The 16,347-nt window shown below is 50.0% G+C and overlaps 1 protein-coding gene and 1 pseudogene across 2 annotated transcripts in view; one reads left to right on the top strand and one right to left on the bottom strand.

The window, feature by feature from the left end:
- Positions 1–16,347, top strand: part of LOC144830993 (solute carrier family 26 member 10-like) — a 482,105-nt gene that overhangs the window by 11,088 nt on the left and 454,670 nt on the right. The window lies entirely within an intron of this gene.
- On the bottom strand, positions 12,104–13,339 carry LOC144813347 (uncharacterized; annotated as a pseudogene).

The following is a 16,347-nucleotide window of genomic DNA, read 5'->3' as shown; positions in this document are numbered from 1 at the left end:
AAAGAGCTGTGGGCAGAGATGTTGCAGTGCTCAAAAGGTATGTGCTAGTGAAAAGAGTGAAGTGTTAAAATTGACTAACATGGTGCCTAAGGGTAACTTTTATTCTGGTGGTCACCATGATGACAAGGTTAAAATACAGAGTGTGGATAGAATCTCAGCAAATACTGCTATCCAGGTGGTAACTGGTCGACATGTTTCAGCCAAACATGGCTTTCTTCAGGACCTATGATGACAACACTACTGCAACTATTACAAACTAAGTGTAGTGAGAAGTTTACATACCATGCGTGGATGACCTACCAACTGTCAAATTAATGAGTGGTGGCTCCAAGAGTCATGGGTATAAAATCACCTCTCCTAAAGAAAAAAAACTGTGTATACAGACACAATATAGCAGATGAAAGTAGCAAATTTAAGACAGACATATAACATCCAACGAGACATTGCTCATGTATTATTACAATTATTCACTTACCCAGAAATTTGTTTGGGAGTAGCCTCACCTCGCCTGGCACTCGCTCAGGTGATGAGGCTCGCTCTGAAAGAAATGGAAACAAAGGAAATACCAAGGGAGTCACTTGTCTGGTATTAGTTCCACTTTGTGACAAATCCCCTATTGTAGAACAATGGGCATAGACAGGACAATGGTACTCAGCAAGCCTAGTCAGCTGATAATGAATGATGGTAAAAGAAAAAAAATGTTTTGGGTAAATGCGCATGGTTTTTAAAGCGGCAAATAAAGAGAGGCCACTGCACATTTATTGAATCTCTCAGGTACTCTGGGTATTTGCTCACGCACAGTGATTTTGTCTTGTTTTTGTGGGTGACAATGTCTCGCTTTTCATTTAATATTAATCAATCAATCAATCATGTCATTTGTATAGCGCGCTACTCACCCGGAAGGGTCTCAAGGCGCTTGGGGGAGGGGGCCGCTTACTGCTCGAACAGCCAGGTCTTGAGTTGTCTCCTGAAGGCGAGGTGGTCCTGGGTCAGCCGAAGGTGGATGGGGAGGGAGTTCCATGTCTTGGCCGCCAGGTAGGAGAAGGATCTGCCTCTGGCGGTGGCTCTTCGGATGCGTGGTACGGCGGCAAGGGCGAGGCTGGCGGATCGTAGCTGGCGGGTGGGCGTGTGGAAGGTCAGGCGGTCGTTGAGGTACTTGGGGCCCAGGTTGTGGAGAGATTTGTGTGCGTGGGTGAGGAGCCTGAACGTGATCCTCTTGTTGACGGGGAGCCAGTGCAGGTTCCTCAGGTGGCCAGAGATGTGGCTGCGTCGAGGGATGTCTAGGATGAGTCGGGCGGAGGCGTTCTGGATGCGTTGTAGTCTTTTCTGTAGCCTGGCTGTGGTTCCGGCATAGAGGGTGATTCCTTAGTCCAGCCGGCTGGTGACGAGGGCCTGGGTGACCGTCTTCCTGGTTTCGATCGGGATCCATCGGAAGATCTTGTGGAGGGTGTGAAAGCATGAAGAGGAGACGGCGTTGACTTGTCTGGTCATGGAGAGGGAGGAGTCCAGGATGAAGCCCAGGTTGCGTGCGTGGTCTGTCGGCTTGGGGGCGGTGCCCAGGGCAGGGGGCCACCAGGAGTCGTCCCAGGCGGAGGGTGATGGTCCAAAGATGAGGACTTCCGTCTTGTCTGAGTTCAGTTTCAAGCGGCTGTTCTTCATCCATTCGGCGACGTCTTTCATCCCTTCGTGGAGGCTGGTTCTGGCGGTGTCGGGGTCTCTGGTGAGGGAGAGGATCAGCTGGGTGTCGTCGGCGTAGGAGATGATGTTGAGGTTGTGTCGGTGTGCGATGGCTGCGAGGGGTCTCATGTAGACGTTGAAGAGGGTGCGGCTAAGTGATGATCCTTGCGGGACGCCGCAGATGACTTCGGTGGCCTCGGAGCGAAACGGGGGGAGGCGGACTCTCTGTGGTCTTCCAGCTAGGAACGTGGTGATCCACTTCAGTGCCTTCTCTTGGATGCCGGTGTTGCTGAGGCGCTGGACTAGGGTGCGGTGGCAGACAGTGTCTAACGCGGCGGAGAGGTCCAGGAGGATGAGAGCCGCTGTTTCTCCGTTGTCGAGAAGGGCTCGGATGTCGTCGGTGGCTGCGATGAGGGCGGTCTCGGTGCTGTAGTTGGCTCTGAAACCGGGCTGCGAGGGGTGGAGGGATCCAGTCGTCTCGAGGAAGGCGGCCAGCTGTCTGTTGGCGATCTTCTCGATGACTTTGGCAGGAAAAGGAGGGAGCGAGATGGGGCGGAAGTTCTTGAGGTCGGTGGGGTCCGCTGTTGGTTTCTTCAGTAGGGCGCTGAGCTCGGCATGCTTCCAGCTCTCCGGGAAGGTAGCGGTGTCGAAGGAGATGTTGATGACGTCTCGGAGTTGGGGTGCGATGGTGGAGTCGGCCTTGTTGAAGATGTGGTGGGGGCAGGGTCAGTCGGAGATCCGGAGTGGATGGTGTTCATTGTGCGGGCTGTGTCTTCGGTGGTCACTGCGGTCCAGGTGCGGAGGGTGGCAGTGGGGTGCATTGGTTCGGCGGTTGGGTGCGAGGATGGTGTGCCGAAGCTGTTGTGGATGTCGGCAATCTTGCGGTGGAAGAACGAGGCGAGGGAGTCGCAGAGATCTTGTGAAGGGGTGATGTCGTTGTTGCCGGTTCTGGGGTTGGAGAACTCCTTGACGATGCTGAAGAGTTCCTTGCTGTCGTGGGCGTTGTTGTCCAGTCGATCCTTCAGTGATTTCTTCTTGGTGGTGCGGATGAGCTGGTGGTGCTTGCGGGTCGCGTGTTTGAGAGCGGTCATGTTGTCAGTGGTCCGGTCGAGGAGCCAGGCTTTCTCGAGGGTGCGGCAGGTCTTCTTGGAGTCCTTGAGTTTGTCGGTGAACCAGGGGGCCTTCTTGCTTCTGAGTTTGCTGGGGGGGTTCTTCAGTGGTGCGAGGTCGTCTGCGCAGGCGGTCAGCCATTGTGTGAAATTGCGGGCTGCTTTGTTGGGGTCCGGTGTGCTGGCAGGTGGGTTCTGGCTGAGGGAGGTGGTGAGCTGGTCGGCGGTGATCTTGCTCCAGCTCCTGTGAGGAACCTGTTGCGGGTGGTGGTGGGTGGTGGTTTTTCTGAAGCTGAAGTGGACGCAGCTGTGGTCGGTCCAGTGAAGTCCAGTGGAGTGGCTGAAGGCGATGTGCTTGCTGGATGAGAAGACGGGGTCAAGCGTGTGGCCGGCATAGTGGGTTGGGGTGTTGACCAGTTGCTTGAGTCCGACGTTGGCGAGGTTGTCCAGCAGGGTGGTGGTGTTGCGGTCCTTGTTGTTCTCCAGGTGGAAGTTGAGGTCCCCTAGGAGGATGTAGTCGGCGGAGGGGAGGGCGTGTGGGCTGATGAAGTCCGTGATGTCTTCGCTGAATTGTGTGCGTGGTCCCGGGGGTCTGTAGAGGAAGGTTCCTCTGAGGGTCGTCTTTGGGTCGGTGTGGATCTGGAAGTGGAGGTGTTCGGCGGCGGTGTAGGTGTCGTGGGCGTCGGTCGTGATGCGGATGGTGTTCTTGTGGACGATGGCGATGCCTCCTCCCGTCTGGTTGACGCGGTCCTTCCTGATGATCCTGTACCCATCCGGGATGGCGATGGCGATGTCGGGGGCTGAGGAGGCGTTCATCCATGTTTCAGTGAGGAAGGCGACGTCTGGTGATGTAGTGTCGAGCAGGTTCCAGAGTTCGACGGCGTGTCTGTGGACGGAGCGGGTGTTGAGCAGAATGCACTTGAGGTTAGGCTTGGCGGGCGCGGTGCATTTTCGGAGGCAGGTAAACTTGCAGGTTGTGCAGGTGAAGGGTCCGTGGATGTGTTTCGGGGCGGCCCGGCAGCAGGCGGGGTTCCGGCCGGCATTGAGTGCGTTGAGGGCGGCGGCGTCGTAGGTCTGTTGGGTCGTCTTGCGTCGGAGGGGGCCAGGGGTCCTGGTGCTGAGCGCGGTCCAGGCGCGGACGGGCGCAGACGGCTAGCCTTTGGCGCACCTTTGGCACGCCTTTGGCGCACAATCGGCGCGCCCGCTGCGCGTCCGCGCGGTCGCCATATAAGGCTAAGTGGGAGGGAGGAGCAGCTGGGAGGCGGGAGCAGGGAGGGCACAGAACACAAAGGGGGCATGGCCGGCGGCGGGAAGCGGGGAGCGGGGCGGGAAAGGCACAGGGGGGGAAAGACGAGCAAGATTTACAGAAGGCAAAATACAATTTAAACAAAAGGCACTACAGTCACAATACAATTTAAACAAAAGGCACTACAGTCACACAAGTCTGAAGGACAACAAAATACAGTGCAGAACCAGCGGAGCTGCGGGGGCAACGAGCAACGAGGCGGGCAGCTAGGGCGGCAGGCACACGGAGCAGCGAGGCTGCGAGCAGCGGCGAGGGCACACGCACACACAGCTGGTGGCCGTGCGGCGCGGGGGTGTCCTGAGGGCAGGTCACACTCACCTGCGCCGCGCGGTCGCCATATAAGGACAAGTGGGAGGGAGGAGCAGCTGGGAGGTGGGAGCGGGGAGGGCACAGAACACAAAGGGGGCGTGGCTGGCGGCGGGAAGCGGGGAGCCGGGCGGGAAAGGCACAGGGGGGGAAAGACGAGCAAGATTTACAGGAGGCAAAATACAATTTAAACAAAAGGCACTACAGTCACAATACAATTTAAACAAAAGGCACTACAGTCACACAAGTCTGAAGGACAACAAAATACAGTGCAGAACCGGCGGAGCTGCGGGGGCAATGAGCAACGAGGCGGGCAGCTAGGGCGGCAGGCACAGGGAGCAGCGAGGCTGCGAGCAGCGGCGAGGGCACACGCACACACAGCTGGTGGCCGTGCGGCGCGGGGGTGTCCTGAGGGCAGGTAATATTTATCCATCGTTATAGACACGTCGCAAATAGGTTAAATCAGTGTTGTTTGCGCATACTTTTTAGACTTGAGAGTCTCTCCAAGTGGGGACTCGATTGTCTTGGGGGCATCTGATTCTAACAGCAGACTCGTTTTTTCAAATTCAGTATTCCTCTTGATTCCACTAACTGATATACTATAACTGGGACTTTATGATGCTAAACGAGTGCAGTACATAATTCTTAGAGATTCAATAAATGTGCAGTGGCCTCTCTTTATTTGCCACTTTAAAAACCATGCGCATTTACCCCCCCCAAATTTTTTTCTTTTACCATCATTCATTATCAGCTGGCTAGGCTTGCTGAGTACCATTGTCCTGTCTATGCCCATTGTTCTACAATAGGGGATTCATCACGAAGTGGAACTAATACCAGACAAGTGACTCCCTTGGTATTTCCCTTGTTTCCATTTCTTTCAGAGCGGGGCCTCATCACCTGAGCGAGTGCTAGGCGAGGTGAGGCTACTCCCAAGCAAATTTCTGGGTGAGTGAATAATTGTAATAATACATGAGCAATGTCTCGTTGGATGTTATATGTCTGTCTTAAATTTGCTACTTTCATCTACTATATTGTGTGTCTGTATACACTGTTTTTTTTTTTTAGGAGAGGTGATTTTATACCCATGACTCTTGGAGCCACCACTCATTAATTTGACAGTTGGTAGGTCATCCACGCATGGTATGTAAACTTCTCACTACACTTAGTTTGTAATAGTTGCAGTAGTGTTGTCATCATAGGTCCTGAAGAAAGCCATGTTTGGCTGAAACATGTCGACCAGTTACCACCTGGATAGCAGTATTTGCTGAGATTCTATCCACACTCTGTATTTTAACCTTGTCATCATGGTGACCACCAGAATAAAAGTTACCCTTAGGCACCATGTTAGTCAATTTTAACACTTCACTCTTTTCACTAGCACATACCTTTTGAGCACTGCAACATCTCTGCCCACAGCTCTTTATACCATCTTTCTCTATCGCTGGCGGATCATTTACTAGAATCTACTCACAATCAATCAGTGAGCTATCTAGTGGATACCAGCTTACTCGCTCAAAAAATCCCAGATGACGAAATTCCGCCAATGGGTGGGCTGATGGGTTTTCTTATCTGCTCTCACTACTATCTTTCAGCTTTTAAACACACTCTTTAGGAGAAAGCAGACACTCTCTAATCCCTTCTGACCAGTAGTACCCCATTTGTGTTTTTTACTAGGTAGATTTTGGGGATAGGGTGCACTTTGGTCATTAACCACTTGGCTGCTAAGGGGTTTTCCCCTCCCGTGCTGCAGATTTATGTTTCCCATTATACATGACGAGTTGACCTTGTCATGAGCACAGCTCCAGTGTGCCTCATGACGAGTTCACCTTGTCATTAGCATGCAAGTGGTTAAACTTTCTTTCCCCTTAGACCCTCGTTTATCCTTGTGTTTTTGTGTCCCCTGCTTTTGCCACAGGCTCCAGGTTGCATACTGATCCTGAACAGTTACATTTAAATCAATACTTCCCTCTCGTATGGGCCATAAATCCAAGGCACGCTGTATAGCCTCCTTTGCTGACTCAAACGCCTGTTGCTGTGCCTCCCCCCACTCAAACTCATGCTTCTTCCGCGTTACCTTGTACAGAGGGGCCAAAATCTGACTCAAATGGGGAATGTGCTGTCTCCAAAACCAAACAATCCAATGAAGCGCTGCGCTTCCTTCCTGTTTTTTGGCACGGCATACTCTTTGATCTTTTGCATCCCTTGTGGCAGCACTTCTCTGTGTCCCTGATGCCACTGAATGCCCAAAAACTTCACACTCTGAGAGGGTCCCTGCACCTTCTCGGGTTAATCCCCCACCCTTTGCTTTGCAAGTGCTCTACCACTCTGTCTAGCTGAGCCTGCACCTGTTCTTGGGTCTCTCCTTGAATCAACACATCATCAATGTAATGACAAAGTTGTACTCCAGAAATGATTGACACCTCGTCCAAATGCTCTGCCACCAGCCGGTGACAGATCGTGGGACTATGTAAATACCCCATAGGAAAACATTGAAACGAGTTCTGCCTACCACTCCATGAGAACGAGAATTGTTCCTGGCACTCAGGGGCAATTGGAATTGTGAAAAAAGCATTGGCAATATCAAGTGCCGCATACCATGTCCCATTGTGTTTCTGAATTTTCTCAATCAAGGTGATGGTGTCTGGGACCGCGGCTGTCAACGGGGGCGTATGCTTATTACGCTCGCGGTAATCAACTGTCATGCGCCAGCTTCCGTCAGGTTTGCGCAAGGGCCACACGGGGTTATTCCACGCTGTGGTAATTGGCCTCACCACCCCCACCTCTACCAAGTCCCGAATGGTTGCTGTAATCTCATCATGTCCCCCTGGAATCCTGTACTGCTTTATATGAACCACTTTTGTTGCTCGGGGCACCTTCACTGGGGGAATCTTCAAGCGCCCCACCCTCACAGCAGCTACCGAGAAGTACTGCTTTGACCCAAACTGATAGCATCCATCATCTAAGAATAGGGTCATACCTTTTAGAATGTCAATACCAATAATGTACTCAGGAATAGGCACAATCAAAACAGTGTATGCTCTCTTGGGAAGTCTGCCAATTTTCATTTGAATTACCATTTGCACTGCTGGTGTTTCCTGTCCTCCCAAGCCTGTGATAGTAAAAAATTGTCCTTTAAATTTTCGTGGATTGCCATGTATCAATGTGGCCTCCGCTCCCGTGTCTACCAAAGCCCGCACCTCCTGAACATTTCTATTTTTCCAATAGATCTCAACCCTCACATGTGGTCTATTATCTTTGCGAGCCCATCCCTGCACCGGAGCTTGGCCAATTTCCTAATCTAATTTTCGCCTGCGCAGCTCTGTATCTGCCCGGCGCAGGTCCCGGCGCAGATCTGAATACAATGTTGGGTAACCCTCAGGGAACAACTCCTCCTCTCCCCAAGCTCTCCCAGTTCACGGACTGCCTCAACTTCTTCTCCTATGGTATTGCCAGTTTGATTAATTAACAAAGTCATTACCAAGGCTTTGTATGAGGGGGCGCCAAACGAATGATTTTGTTCCGCATTGACACAGTCATTAACTGACCCATTAAATTATGCGCCTCGCCTACAAGAACAGCCAGAATCATCCCTTCCTCCTTAATTCTCTGCGAAGCATCTCTTAGGGTAAACCATGGTTTTTCATTCCCAGGCCAGTCAGAATCTGTGGGGTACTTGTGACCACACCCCCGCGCAGCTAGCTGCAACAGGGTAGTTTGGTCATCACCATGGAAGGGCCGAAAATATCCCTGCACAGTGGGATCAGTATTGAGAGTCCAAAATTTGCCAGCATCCCCCCTCATCTAACATGACCCCAGAAGTGCCGTGATCATAGAGGCGCACCATCCAAGCTAATAGCGTCTCACCGGGCTTCTGTCTAAACCTCGCTAAAAGATCACTTATTTCCTGCTGTGTAAAATCCTCCAAACTATTCAACATGACTCCATCTGGGTTCCCTGGAGCGATTTGAAGTTTCCGTCTTAGAATGGGCTGTGCTTCCACTCTCTTAGCATTTTTTCCTTGCTCGTCTCTTCCCTCCTCTTGCAAGGGCAGCTCTCCTTCTGAGGAGAATTCTGACGATTCCCAGATGTTGGAGTCCCAATTTGAAGGGTCAAAATCTAAGCCTGCTTTGGCAATCGCTAAATGAACCTTCCGTTTACTAACTCGCCCTCTCCTCTTCCTATATCTGTATTCAGCAACACGAACTGAAGCCCGCTCTGCTATCGTCTGGTATGTTTCTAACTTATCTTGTAATAACTTATTCTGACAGGATAGCATCGTAGAAATATTCTTAGCTTCAACAAGTTGTTTTTCTAAGCCCAACTGTTCCCGCTGCAGAGATAAACATTTGTCAAAAACTTGACGGTAGGCATGTAAGAGAGCCCAACCTCTGCGACCCACTGTACATAATTCCTTTCCTTTCTCCACAGGAACCTTCTGTAAACAATTTAAAACATCTTCTGGCGTTGCTTTGCCCAGACAGTCAAACCAGCTCTCACTTAATCCTGAGCTTTTAGCATACTCACGCGCCAGCGCGGAGTACGGCGTCGCCTCCCATCCAGGAATTTGCATGGGGGCTAAAGGGATTTCACTCGGTGCCAAAGAACCAGAACCACCTTTCGTCTTTTTAAACATGTTCCTCCCCGCGTAATTTACGAATCCTGCCGACTACGCCAAAATGTATTGCTTTGCCCACTTGCGTAATCTGAACTTACGCACACCACTTACTTACATAAAAACTCCAACACTCCACTGGAGGTAAAAATTAGCTTTATTAATATTGTAGGCAAAGGCAATAAGTCACTGAAACTAATAAATTCTTAGGCACCGAGTGAAAGGCAATAAACAATGAATACACCACGCTAAATATATATACATTTGAAACTGTGAATACAGGCATATAAACAGTTAATGTACAAAGCACCTCACCAGATGCGTCCGCACCGGAGAATCCAACATCCCTGGCCAAGCACTGAACACCAAGTCGGGAACCCTGTAAAGACCGGGGGCTCAGGAAGTAATCTCTCCAGGCACCAAAGTTGTCCCGCGAGTGCGTCCACTCCAAGACTGAGTTCCTGAGCTCCACCCCACAGACACCGCTTTTTATAGTTTAAATCAATATGTTCGAGAAGCCTCTAGCAGGCGCTCTCGCCCATCTATTCGCAAGTGCTGGCCTCATCTCTGCATCAGACCCACCCAGACAGACCTGGCCAGGTTCTATCTGGGCAGTGCCGAGGCACAAGACATTCCTTTCCCACTCTCCGGCCTTGGAGACTTGCACGGCCATCCTCCCTCAGTCCTAGAGATAAGTATGGAATGCATGAAAACACTCTGAAGGTACAACATAACCTCACAAGGCATCCTCACGAGATGCCTCGCACCTGCTTGTACTGGTTTACGTGAAAAACATGTTTATGTTACTGCTGAAGTGTAACTCCAGGTCAAGGCAGCACAAAATGGAAGTGCGATGCAACAAAATGGAAGATCAGAGCATTGCATGGAATCGAGGTCAACATATGATTTAGCACGTGTAAAATGGCAAATGCAGTACATTCCACCCATTGACCTTCGATTCACCTATCATAAGTAAGTAAGTAAGTAAAGAATTTGTATAGCGCACTGCTCACCCGGAGGGTCTCAAGGCGCTTGAGGGGGGGGGGGGTTCGTTATTTATTAAATAGCCAGGTTTTTAGTTGTTTTCTGAAGGAGAGGTGGTTCTGTGTAAGGCGGAGGTGGGTGGGGAGAGAGTTCCAGGTTTTGGCCGCTAAGTAGGAGAAAGATCTTCCTCCCATGTTGGTTTTTCGGATGCGTGGAATCGCGGCGAGGGCTTGATTGGACGATCGTAGTTGGCGGGTGGGGGTGTAAAAGGTTAGGCGCGTGTTGAGGAATTTGGGTCCTCGGTCGTAGAGGGCTCTGTGCCCGTGGGTGAGGAGACGGAACGTTATTCTCTTGTTGACGGGGAGCCAATGAAGGTCTCTCAGGTGGCCAGAAATGTGATTGTGGCGGGCTAAGTCTAGGATGAGTCTGGCTGAGGCGTTCTGAATGCGTTGGAGTTTTTTCTGTAATTTGGCTGTGGTTCCGGCGTAGAGGGTGTTTCCGTAGTCCAGTCGGCTAGTGACAAGTGCATGGGCGACCGTCTTTCTTGTTGATATTTTTGAGCATACGCAAGAGGTTAAAGCATGATGATGAGATGGCGTTGACTTGTCTGGTCATCGAGAGGGAGGAGTCTAGGATGAATCCTAGGTTGTGAGCATGGTCCGTTGGTTTGGGCGCGTTGCCTAGGGCTGGTGGCCACCATGAGTCATCCCATGCAGAGGGGGATGATCCTAGGATGAGGACTTCCGTCTTGTCTGAGTTCAGTTTTAAACGACTATTCTTCATCCATTCGGCTACGTCTTTCATCCCTTCATGTAAGTTGGTTTTGGCAGTGTTTGGGTCTTTGGTGAGGGAGAGGATCAGCTGTGTGTCGTCAGCGTAGGAGATGATGTTGAGGTTGTGTTGGCGTGCGATGGATGCAAGGGGGCTCATGTAGACGTTGAAGAGGGTGGGGCTGAGCGATGATCCTTGTGGTACGCCGCAGATAACTTCGGTGGCCTCTGATCTGAAGGGGGGAGGCGGACTCTCTGGGTTCTTCCGGCGAGGAATGATATGATCAAATCCAATGCTTTTCCTTGTATCCCGACGTTGCTGAGGCGTTGTACAAGGGTGCTATGACAGACAGTGTTGAATGCTGCGGAGAGGTCCAGGAGGATAAGGGCAGCTGTTTCCCCGTTGTCGAGTAGTGTTGGATGTCGTCTGTGGCTGCGATGAGGGCGGTCTCGGTGCTGTGTTTGGCTCGGAAGCCGGACTGTGCGGGGTCGAGGGAGTCGTTGGACTCGAGGAAGGCGGTGAGCTGACTGTTGACGGCCTTCTCTATGACTTTGGCATGGAAAGGGAGGAGCAAGATGGGGTGGTAGTTCTTAAGTTCAGTGGGGTCTGCTGTAGGTTTCTTCAGGAGGGCACTGAGTTCGGCATGTTTCCAGCTTTCCGGGAAGGTAGCGGTGTTGAGGGAGCAGTTGATGATATCCCGGAGTTGGGGTGCTATGTTGGAGTCGGCCTTGTTGAAGATGTGATGGGGGCATGGGTCGGTTGGGGATCCAGAGTGAATGGAGTTCATCAAGCGGATGGTGTCTTTGGTGCTGATCGGGTTCCAGGCGCAAAGGGTGGTGGTGGGGTGCTTCAGTTCGGTGGTGAGGGGAGTGGACTGGTCGCCTAAGCTGTTATGTATGTCAGCGATTTTACTGTGGAAGAACGAGTCTAGAGAGTCGCAGAGGTCTTGAGAGGGAGTGATGTCGTTGGTGTCGGCGATGGGATTGGTAAGCTCTTTGACGATGCTGAAGAGTTCCTTGCTGTTGTGGGCGTTGTTGTCGAGTCGATCCTTGAATGCAGATTTCTTGGTGGATCGGATCAGCTGGTGGTGTTTGCGGGTGCCGTCCTTGAGTGCGGTCATGTTGTCTGTGGTTGGGTTTTTTCGCCAGGCTTTCTCGAGGGTGCGGCAGTTCTTTTTGGAGTTCTTGAGGTCGTCGTTGAACCACAAGGCTTTTTTGCTACCTGGCTTGTTGTGTTGCTTTTTCAAGGGCGCTACTTCGTCAGCGCAGTAGGTGATCCATTGTGTGAGATTGATGGCTGCTTGATTAGGGTCCGATGATTTGGCGGGAAGGTTTTGGCTTAGCGAAGTGGTGAGTTGGTCATTGGCCTAAACACCATGGATCTGGGCCTAAAAAGGGAGAAAAGATTAGGAATGCATTGAATGCAACAACATAATGAGATAAAAACACAAATAATGACTATAATAACACCCAAGATATACCGAAGCTGTCCAAAGTTAGGCAGCCACCCAAACAACCAATCCCACCATCCTTGGTCAACGTCTTGGGTAATCCCTTTCATTAAATCTTTCAAAGCATTAATATGTGCATGGATAGACGTAGAATGATCAGATAAATTAAAACAACAGAGCCCATCAAAGTCCTCGCAACCGTGGTTATGTTTTAGCAGCAAATAGTCTACAGCTGCCCTATTTTGCAAAACAGCTTTTCTTGTTCCTTGAACATCTAATAATAATTCAGCTAAAGCGGCAGAAGTGTGATTGAGATTCTTCACAATTAAACAGGCAAGCTTACCAATTGTTCTGGCATTATAAACGGACAGTCCTGGCACTCCTACAATGGACAAAGCCAAATTAGTATACTCTGTTCTGGAAAGCAAATCAATATCAGAGTCACAATCCTCAGGTAATTGAATAGCGGCTCTAGAAGAGCGAATACGTGTAACAGAATGCCAGGGAAAAAGCATAAGACTTAATCGTGATAAGGCACAAGGTCCTCCAGTTATGTTAGCTGATATGTAAGTGTATGAAATATTACCACACGAGAACAACCATCCTTTAGGTAATTTCACATGGTTAACATGGCTAGCGGCTAATACGGTGTGATTACAAACCATATAATTGGTAACATTACTACAAGAACTGTCATGTCGTGACTGACATAATGTTTGTTGATCAGGGGTCAATTGTTTACTTTTCTCTAGTTTTAATTGGCCACACTTGCCAATCTTGGTAGGGTCACAAGTTAATTGATAGCAAATGTCTCCAGTAGAGATATTGTAGGTACCAATACTTGTCATGTTCCTCCAGAGGCTAATTGTAACCTCCGGGCAAAAGCGACAGTACTCATAAAGACTCAGATGTGTTTGAACATCACTTTCCTTCACTACCCCATCAAAGTTAGTTTAGTTGAAAATGTGCAGAAGCACCTGTGCAGGGGTAGGTACGGCAACAAGACACGTTGATATCATATCAGCTGTACTCTGAAGATTTCTCATACAGAAGTGGGAAGTGTTCAGCACATTCCCGGGCAAGTAGGTCCAGATGTTATCCGGTTGCTGCAACAATGCTGTCATCCGACTCGGGCGATTGATCCACTTAGGCATCCCCGGGCCCTCCCGGACCCCTCCGGACACGCCCAAACACCGACCACACAGCGCAAGCATCGCAGCGGCAAGCCATACTGTGATCTAGAAATAGAAAACAAACTGGTATAATCACTCTCGCAAATAACATTTTTCAGCAGGTACATTTTCCCACTTTTCCTGTCCAGGTTTCATGATGACTAGGATGTTATCCTTGCCCTTAGCGATCAATTCTGCAGGTTCAGGAGGTTTGTTTGGGGACTCCACCCAGAATTTTGCCCCTGGGTTCTTGTCAGTAGATCCGAACCCGCCCTTTCCTCGCACAGTTAGAAGTGCTGGGGCCGTCCCCTTCATGACATTTCCTCCATAAACCGGCATGATGACCATTTGGGCAACACGGTCACCGGGTTGCACAATCAGATCATTGTTTCCACTGTTAAATAGGATAACTTTGATCTCCCCTGGTAACCGGCATCGACCACCCCTCCCAAAACCTGGATGCCTTTAAGGGCAAGCCCAGATCGAGGGGCGATTAGCCCAAAATGCTCTGGGGGAATTTGAACTCCAATTCCTGTCTCAATCAAAGTAATGTCTCGTGGTTGCAATCGATAGAGTTTCAAAGCATGTAAATCAAGACCGGCAGCTTCTGGTGTGGCACGATATGGAGCCAAAGCTCCGGGAGCTGTCTTCCAATACAGAATAGTGTTTGTGGCCACATGGGGCTTAATCTGCAAAGCTGGGGTCAACAAGCGCATCAAAGGAGCCTCTGCATCAGCAAGGGGTCGGTTATTTAAAATCTGCAATGCATCAGACAAATGATCCCTCCACCCCTTCAATGACCCATCAGACAACTTTTTCAACTGCTCTTTCAGCACCATTCATTCTCTCAATCAAACCTGCTGCCTGTGGGTAATAGGGTATGTGATAGATCCATTCAATGTTATGCTGCACACAAAAATCTTGCACCATCTTTCCTTTAAAATGTGACCCATTGTCACTTTGGACCTGCAATGGAATTCCTTAATACAAGATCAACAAATTCAACATTTTCAGAGTGTTAGACTGGGTTGCTCTCTTGCATGGAAAGGCGATGAGATAGTCAGAATAGGTATCCACCACTGTGCATGCATACTGACATCGTCGACTCATTGGCATCGGCCCGATGAAATCAATTTGCCATATCAGCCCTGGTAACTTCCCTCTGCCTAACTGGCCTGCGGAACTGGTCTGTGCTGAGTATGCTGACAAACAGGACAGTGAATGATTGCAGTCTTAATCAAATCTAGGGGAATATACATCCCTCTACTTTCAGCCCACCTGCTAGTGGCTCGCTCGCCCAAATGTCCACTTTTCTGGTGCGCCCATTTAGCCATGTCCACCAAGTCAGAATCCTGCATCTCCACCTCAGCTTCATGAATCTTCGCTTCTTGGTCTGCAAAGGAATTGCACCAACGCTCTTGTGAATCAGTCGGGCAATGAGCATCAACATGATAAACTGTAACTGTACTCTGGGACAACAATTCCCAAATTTCCTGCCACAACTCCTTTCACCAAACCTCTCTATTGTGAATCATCCAATTGTGAGCATGCCATGTGGGAAGCCAAGTGGCTAACCCATTGGCGGTAGACCATGAATCAGTGTAAATGTGACATGTACCAGGGAGCTCTTGCTTTAATGCCTGGTAAACAGCATACAATTCTGCAAACTGACTACTTCTTCCCTCTCCAGTAGTTGACAACAACTTTTTGGTCACCGGATTATATGACACTGCCTTCCAATGTCTCTTGGTCCCCACATATCTGGCTGAGCCATCTGTAAACCACACATGCTTTTTGGCCTCCACGGACAACTCTGAAAAAGGCCCACCCCATTTCACCGGGGACTCTCGCACTTTAGGTACATTTTCTGCATCTGCTACAGGAGTCTGTGCCACTTGCTCATGCAGCACGGCGGTACCCTTAGGACCAACTCGTGCTCTGTCTTGTATGTACCACTTCCACTTTATGACGCTAGCCTCCTGTGCATGCCCAATCCGGTGTGTCTTGGGTGAGCTCATCACCCATTGCATGATAGGTATCTCAGGTCTCAAAAACACATTGTGCCCTAGGGTCAACTGCCCGGTATCCACCAGAGCCCAATAACATGCCAACAACTGCTTTTCAAAAGGAGTGTACCGCTCTCCAGCATCAGGTAATTTCTTTGTCCAAAACCCTAGGGCCACTTTCTGTCTTCCCTGCTTTTGCCACAGGCTCCAGGTTGCATACTAATCCTGAACAGTTACATTTAAATCAATACTTCCCTCTCGTATGGGCCATAAATCCAAGGCACACTGTATAGCCTCCTTTGCTGACTCAAACGCCTGTTGCTGTGCCTCCCCCCACTCAAATTCATGCTTCTTCCGCGTTACCTTGTACAGAGGGGCCAAAATCTGACTCAAATGGGGAATGTGCTGTCTCCAAAACCAAACAATCCAATGAAGCGCTGCGCTTCCTTCCTGTTTTTTGGCACTGCATACTCTTTGATCTTTTGCCTCACTTGTGGCAGCACTTGTCTGTGTCCCTGATGCCACTGAATGCCCAAAAACTTCACACTCTGAGAGTGTCCCTGCACCTTCTCGGGGTTAATCACCCACCCTTTGCTTTGCAAGTGCTTTACCACTCTAGTTGAGCCTGCACCTGTTCTTGGGTCTCTCCTTGAATCAACACATCATCAATGTAATGACAAAGTTGTACTCCAGAAATGATTGACACCTCGTCCAAATGCTCTGCCACCAGCCGGTGACAGATCGTGGGTCTATGTAAATACCCCATAGGAAGACATTGAAACAAGTTCTGCCTACCACTCCATGAGAACGCGAATTGTTCCTGGCACTCAGGGGCAATTGGAATTGTGAAAAAAGCATTGGCAATATCAATTGTGTTATTGAATTTTCTCAATCAAGGTGATGGTGTCTGGGACCGCGGATGTCATCGTGAGCGTATGCTTATTAAGCTCGCGG

The sequence above is a fragment of the Lissotriton helveticus genome, chromosome 1_1 (assembly GCF_964261635.1).
Source record: "Lissotriton helveticus chromosome 1_1, aLisHel1.1, whole genome shotgun sequence".
Classification (NCBI taxonomy): Eukaryota; Metazoa; Chordata; class Amphibia; order Caudata; family Salamandridae; genus Lissotriton; species Lissotriton helveticus.
The sequence above is the reverse complement of the archived record's forward strand: the minus strand, read 5'-3'. Positions and strand labels throughout refer to the sequence as shown.